The sequence below is a fragment of the Geotrypetes seraphini genome, chromosome 13, assembly GCF_902459505.1.
Source record: "Geotrypetes seraphini chromosome 13, aGeoSer1.1, whole genome shotgun sequence".
Lineage (NCBI taxonomy): Eukaryota > Metazoa > Chordata > Amphibia > Gymnophiona > Dermophiidae > Geotrypetes > Geotrypetes seraphini.
This window is the reverse complement of record NC_047096.1, coordinates 1,484,512-1,492,382: the sequence shown is the minus strand read 5'-3', so window position 1 is coordinate 1,492,382 and position 7,871 is coordinate 1,484,512.

The window sequence follows — 7,871 nt, the reverse complement described above, 5'->3', positions numbered from 1 at the left end:
TTAAAGAAAGTGCCAGATGTGCCCCACTCATCGTAAAAGTGGAATCAAATTTAAACAACCTACTCACCAAATTACAGACTGGATACAAATGACCAATGAGTTTACCCCCCATTCAGCATGAAGCGTCCCCTTGCTACAATTAGGTTTTACATGCGATTCTTGACACGTTACCTTGCCACCTGAAGATCTGAAGCCTAATTGCCCCACTTTGTAGAGTTTGGACTTGGCTTTGTAAGGTAACAAATACTGATAGGCCAGTAACAGCCTGGTTCATTCTTGGAGGTAAGCTTCTGTTTTCCTAGTTGACTGTTATGACCTGGTTGTTCCGAAGCTGAATAAGACAAAGCAAATTCTGTTTCATTTTATGTTTCTAACGGCTAGAAGAACTGTCCTTTTACAAAAGCTAAGTCTAGTGGCTTCTAATAGGACTCAATGATTACATCTGTTATATGCGCTTATGATAATGGAACAACAGAAGGCAGGTTGGAATCATCCTGCCCACTGGCAAAAGTATCAACAGATCTGGGAGCCTCTGTCATCAGCTAGATTTGGAATTGTTGATTATCTTCCATGTGTCCCTTGGGCTATTGTATACTTCCAGACTTGGATAAGAGGCCAACAGGTCTGGAAGTGTCCAATTCGTTATTGGAGAGGGGAGGGGGGGAATTTTGTATCTTTCCTATTGTTATTACAAGTATAAATATTCTTGGTTTTCAATAAAACAAGTTTTAAAACGGTGGAAAGTAATCCTGCTCCTCTGGACTACTTATTTTTCGATAGAGAGATGCAAGTCAAAGGTCACACCCAGATTCTGAATTAACAAGTTTCATGGAAGCATCATTCTGTCAATTCTCTTCTCTCCCTTCCCAACTCTCCTGAATTGGCCCCTGCTGACTTCTTCTCATTTCCTAAACTTAAATCTAGAAACATAGAAACATAGAAGATGACGGCAGAAAAGGGCTACAGCCCATCAAGTCTGCCCACTCTGCTTACCCACCCCCTGTCTATGCCCTAATGACCCAATTTCCTTATCTTGACCCTCGTAGGGATCCCACATGGGTATCCCATTTATTCTTAAAGTCTGGCACGCTGTCTGCCTCGATCACCTGCATTGGAAGCTTGTTCCAATGATCAACCACTCTCTCTGTGAAGAAATACTTTCTGGTGTCGCCATGAAATTTTCCGCCCCTGAGTTTGAGCGGGTGCCCTCTTGTGGCTGAGGGTCCCTTGAGAAAGAAAATATCATCTTCCACTTCGACACGTCCCGTGAGGTACTTAAATGTTTCGATCATGTCTCCCCTCTTCCTACGTTCCTCAAGAGTGTAGAGCTGCAATTTGTTCAGTCTCTCTTCGTACGAGAGACCTTTGAGCCCCGAGATCATCCTGGTGGCCATCCGTTGAACCGATTCAATTCTGCGCACATCTTTACTGTAATGTGGCCTCCAGAATTGCACATAGTACTCCAGATGAGGTCTCACCATGGCCCTGTACAACGGCATTATGACTTCAGGCTTTCGGCTGAAAGGCTTTCGACGTTGAAAGGAAAGCGATTCGACACCATTGAAGACATAAAGCAAAATTTAATTCAGCAACCTTTGGCGATTCCTGAAGATGCATTTAAGGACTGTTTCCAGAAGTGGAAACGATGTTGAGAAAAGTGTATATATAGGGAGGGGGAGTTCTTTGAAGGAGACCCAATGGAATACATTGTAAGATTGTTTAATAGAACTTTTTGAATAGACCTCGTACTTCATGAAAAGGGAGCTGAATGTGTGGAACGGCCTCCCGGTGGAGGTAATGGAGACAAAAAGATGTATCTGGATCCAAGAAAGTTTGGGACAAGCATGTTGCATCTCTGAGGCATGGTTAGGCTCGATGGTCTTTCTCTCTTCATCTCGTATACATACATATAATACACCGAGAAACTGAATACATTTGAGTCTGTGTTTCATCACTGTATTTAATGTGTTGAGGGGGGGGGGGTCAGGGGGCTGTTTTCAAAGCCATTCCTGCAAGTACCTGGAGAAGTGATGCTATTTAGAATTTGCTTAGCCCCCGTGTGGTAAACTTGCACATTCTTGCCCTGGGATCGGTCGCATGGAATGTTGCTACTCTTTGGGTGTCTGCCAGGTACTTGTGACCTGGATTGGCCAGTGGAAACAGGATTCTGGGCTAGATGGCCCATTAGCGTTTGTGAAGTTGCAGCGTCACTGCTACCTATTTCATATATTCTCAACAGTTTTTTAATTCTAATTGGCGTTGTACCATCATAGTCTTATGTATTCAGCAGAGTTGAGAGTGAAGAAAAGCCTATGGTTTGGTTGGTGAAAATAGCTGTGTCCTTTTCCTTCCCCTCTGCCCTGTCCTCTAGTATCTGTGCTCCGAGGACCATCCCATGTGTGAGCACTCCCGAAACTCATCTGAGGCAGCATCAGTGACTCACCCCTGACACACGCACAAGAACTGCCCAGTCATGATTTCCACCAGCCAAATAACCTCCTCCTCCACCCCAGTTCCCAGGTCCCAGCATGTTCTTTGATCTGGCCCAGCACAACCTAGCAGGGCCTCCTTCTCTCTCCTAGGGCTTTTCTAATCATAAGCCCCTGGCTTTCATTTCACCCTTTCCCCAGGGTGCCGCTCCCACCCCCTTTCCTTCATTCAGCACATCCCGACGTGTTCACAGTTCTGGTAAAATTCTGTTAGTGAAAATCCAAGGATTAACTCAGAGTAACAGCTTTAAGAGGCAGCCTCAGAATCACCCCTCTGTGAACAGCATTCAGACCAGTGTAACCTGAGAGGAAGGGGTAAAACGTGGACCCCATGTGCCTTGCTAATCTCAACCACACATCCTTAACAATCTGCTTCCCTCTGTTTTGACAGCTGTGGTTTGTGATTTCAGTTTATCTATAATGGACCACAATGTGCTTCCCCCTGCAGACCCCATGGATCCCGCTCACTACATGGATTCTCATCTGATCGTCCCCTCCTAGGGACACAGCTATCAATCTGCTTGATCCATGGTGTTCCCATGACAGGGAATTCCCTAGTGCTGCGGAAAGCTCAGTGGCCCAGCCAGGCAACTTCCCTTGTGACTGGGTAAAACAAGGAACCCACGGACCCCGCAGATGTCTACCACACGACCTTAAAAATGAAGCGGCCATGGCATGGGGTCTGCAGGGGTCTTTGGTTTAACTCTCACGACTTCACAGATCCCGCTCATCCACAAGGGACGAAGTTTTTAAGGGAGGGGGTAAAACATAGACTTCGTGGATTCAAAGGAAGCCGATTTTCAAGATCTGCAAGGTCTGTGGGGTGCGTATCTAATTAAAGCTGAAACCAGACTAACCAGCAAAGCAGATATCCCTCTAATCCTCTTCTTACTATTGCCCATATTTTCCTGTCCGCACTTATCAGTTACTCTCGTGTCTCTATCTCTTTCATTCAACAGTATAGACTGATATAAGTGCGTTCAGTCCCTGCTCCACCGTGCAGGTTACTTTCCTCATGCCTGGTTTTATTTAAGGGGAGGGGTGTGTGGCATGTGTGGGTTCTTGCTGGAGGATGGGGGTTCAGTGCATGTTACTTTCCACAGGCCTGGTGTTGATGTATGGAATAGTCTCCCAGTAGAGGTGGCGGAGACAAAGACTGTGTCTAAATTCAAGAAAGTGGGGGACAGTCATGTTGGATCTCATAGGGAGAGTAGAAGATAGTGAATGCAGTGGATGGGCAGACTGGATGGGCCATTTGGCCTTTATCTGCCATCATGTTTCTATAACCCTAACACTCTATGACCTCACAATGCAGGTGTAAAGAGCCTTAGCCTATAGGAAGAGGAGATGCAAATGTTAGCCTCAGCCAATAGGGAGAGGAGGAGATAATGGATGGGCCATTTGGCCTTTATCCACCATCATGTTTCTATAACCATAAAGCTCTATGACCTCACAATGCAGGTGTAAAGAGCCTTAGCCTATAGGAAGAGGAGATGCAAATGTTAAGAGCCTTAGCCAATAGGGAGAGGAAGAGATAGTGGATGCTGCGGATGGGCCATTTGGCCTTTATCTGCCATCATGTTTCTAGAACCATAAAGCTCTATGACCTCACAATGCAGGTGTAAAGAGCCTTAGCCTATAGGAAGAGGAGATGCAAATGTTAAGAGCCTTAGCCAATAGGGAGAGGAGGAGATAGTGGATGCTGCGGATGGGCCATTTGGCCTTTATCTGCCATCATGTTTCTAGAACCATAAAGCTCTATGACCTCACAATGCAGGTGTAAAGAGCCTTAGCCAATAGGGAGAGGAAGAGATAGTGGATGCTGCGGATGGGCCATTTGGCCTTTATCTGCCATCATGTTTCTAGAACCATAAAGCTCTATGACCTCACAATGCAGGTGTAAAGAGCCTTAGCCTATAGGAAGAGGAGATGCAAATGTTAAGAGCCTTAGCCAATAGGGAGAGGTGGAGATAGTGGATGCTGCGGATGGGCCATTTGGCCTTTATCTGCCATCATAGCTCTATGTTTTTTTAGGGGGGTTCAAGGCAAGTTACTTTTTCTCATGTCTGGGGTTTTTTTTGGGGGGGGGTTGTGTGTGGGAGGGGGTTACTTCCATCCACCGTTTCTTAGGAGAACCATATTGGCATTTCCTGTTTTGAGCTGAAGTGTTCCATTTCTTAGTTTCATACTTTGCCCTTTAAATACACTCCGAGACTTCTTAAATTCCTAGCACTGTTTTGGCCTCCACCTCCTCCTTCAGGAGGGCAGTTCGGTTGCCTTTGATTTGTCTTTTGTGCAGCCCCACCACATGTCCTGGCTCTAGAGATTCTCTGCATTTGGAAAAGACTCCCCTAGAGATCTTTAGCCAGGACTGTGACACCCATTTTCTCTCTTACTTATGAGGGATGAGAGAAAGGTTGTACCCAAATCTAAGATGCCCAGTTGTCAGCTTCCTGCCTTGTGCCCCACCCCTCCCTGGTTGGTTTGATACTTCAGGTGCTGTCTCTCTTTCTTGCTCTGTCTGTCTGGACTCTTCTCATGTGGAGTCTGATGCAGGTGACAATTCCTGGGCCTGAGATTCACTCCCAGACACATCTCAGGCTCTGCTTAGCCTTGATTTTTATGCAACTTCTAAACCCCCAAGATAATCTCTTGGCCTGTTTTGAGAAGAGGCTACTTAATGAGCCTTGAGTTTCTGGCAGGAAGGCCTAAGGCCCATTGGTGGTCTGAGCAGAGGTCCTCTGTCCTCTCAACATCATCCCCACGACAGCACAAGGCCCAAGAAGCAGATGGAGGCTAAAAAGCAGGGAGGGGAAGGCAGGAGAGCAGAACAGTGAAGGGGAGGGGGATGAGCTAAAGTGTGCTCCAGGTCCTACAGGAGTACCAGGGTCCTTCTCCCCCCCCAGCCCAGCCTTGCAGGAAGGGGGGCCCTATTATTCTAAACTTTTGCTCTGGCTGCTGGGAGGGGTGGGAAGGGCTCAGGAGCTGCTGATGTAAACCACCACCAGACCAGCAAACACAAGAGGGTCTTTGTTCTGGCAGGCCTTGACTGCAGGCTTCATTCCCACCCTTGCTCTGGGCTTATTTTTCTAAGTTTTCAGACCTTTTTCTTCTTCAGTAAATCACAGCCTGTCCCTATTTATGAAAAGTTAATCTTCAGGCACTTCCTGAACCAGATAATAATGTTTAAGAAACGATCCTTTCCTTTGCATGTCTCTCTCTACATACGTGTTACACAAAATAGCTATTCATTCATTCATTCCCCGAGAGGAACCGCTGTCTGTACAGAGGACGGGCAGCTTTCAGAGCAAAGCAGAGCTTGGACTTATCAGAAACAGGCGCTGCTGAAGGCCACCCCTTTGCCTAATGCAGATATAGACGAGAAACCTATCATCTGAGCATGTGTGCCATGTCTGTCCAAGTTAGATTGTAAGCTCTTGCAAGCAGGGACTGTCTATAAATGTCAAAATGTACAGTGCTACAGATGTGATTAGTAATAGTGTGTGACTGTCGTAAGTGAAGCAGTTTGTTTTGGAAAAATGGAACCTTTAAGGGCAGGTAGAAATCCTAAGTGTCATCTGCTCTGGTCAGTCTCCCTCCTGGTAAAATAGCACAGCCCCCAGCTAATCCCTGGCTTCTTGGGGCTTAGCCTAGGCTTTGCCTTCATGGTTAAGGATCTTCCTCCTTTCTCCCATGCCATGGGCAGGTGGGAACCTCATCGAACTAAACAAGGAAAAGCTCAATCTGACCCAGGAGAGCATAAGGTCCATTTAGCCCCGTTTCCCTTTTCCAGCAATGGTCAGTCCAGATCACAAGTACCCACTATTAGCCTGAGATGGAACCCAGCCTTGTATAGTATTACTCTGCACTTCTCCTTATCCATTTCATCTGCCATTTGGACACCGTGTCTTCAAGTCTTCTAAGCTCCTGCATTTGATCACTGTCTGTCCTGGCCAAAACAAATTGCACAAGCCAGCCAGCCTTCTCAGGAGCAGCCCCCATACTCGGAACTCACCCCCGAAGGACCTATCTCTACTTCAGGAAGCAGGTGAAAGGCTGGGTCTTCTCCCAACACACGCAGTGACTATCTCATTCCACACCTGGACTCAATGGCGTAGTAAGAGGGGGCGGACTGCCCCGGGTGCCATGGCGGTGGGGGCACCCCTACCCCTCTATAGCTCTTCGCTAGAATGAGCATCTTCTCCTGGCTATTGCTCACACCAGCCTGGGTGCCCTCTGAATCACTTCCAGGTTATGGGGCCAGGAAGTGACATCAGAGGGAAATCCAACACTGGCATGAGCAAGCTGAAGAAGCCACTTGCACCAGTGAACATTAGAGGGTTAGGGTATCTGAAGACTGGAGGGTTGCCAATGTTACACCAATTTTTAAAAAGGGTTCCATAGGAGATCTGGGAAATTACAGACCGGTAAGCCTCACTTCAGTGCCAGGCAAAATGGTAGAAACAATTATAAAAAATAAAATTGTGGAACACATAGACCAGGGGTCCCCAAAGTCCCTCCTTGAGGGCCGAATCCAGTTGAGTTTTTAGGATTTCCCCAATGAATATGCATGAGATCTATGTGCATGCACTGCTTTCAATGCATATTCATTGGGGAAATCCTGAAAAACCCGACTGGATTCGGCCCTCAAGGAGGGACTTTGGGGACCCCTGACGTAGACAAACATGATTTAATGAGACGGAGTCAGAATGGGTTCAGCTGACGGAGATCTTGCCTCACCAATTTGCTTGACTTCTTTGAAGGTGTGAATAAACATGTGGATAAAGGTGAGCCGGTTGATAAAGTGTATCTAGATTTTCAGAAATCTTTTCATAAAGTTCCTCACGAGAAGCTCCTGAGAAAATTAAAGTGTCATGGGATAGGTGGCAAAGTTCAGTTTTGGATTAGGAATTGGTTATCGGATAAATGGGGTAGAGTTAGGGTAGGGTTAAATGGTCATTTTTCTCAATGGAGGAGAGTAAACAGTGGAGTGCCACAGGGGTCTGTACTGGGACCGGTGCTATTTAACTTATTTATAAATGATTTGGAAATTGGAATGACAAGTGAGGTGATTAAATTTGCAGATGACACTAAACTGTTCAAAGTTGTTAAAACGTATGCAGATTGTGAAAAATTACAAGTGAACGTTAGGAAATCGGAAGACTGGGCATCCAAATGGCAGATGAAATTTAATGTGGACAAATGCAAAGTGATGCACATTGGGAAGAATAACCCGAATCACAGTTACCGGATGTTAGGGTCCACCTTGGGGATTAGCGCCCAAGAAAAGGATCTGGGTGTCATCGTAGAAAATATGATGAAACCTTCTGCCCAATGTGCGGCGGTGGACAAAAAAGCAAACAGGATGCTAGGAATTGTTTA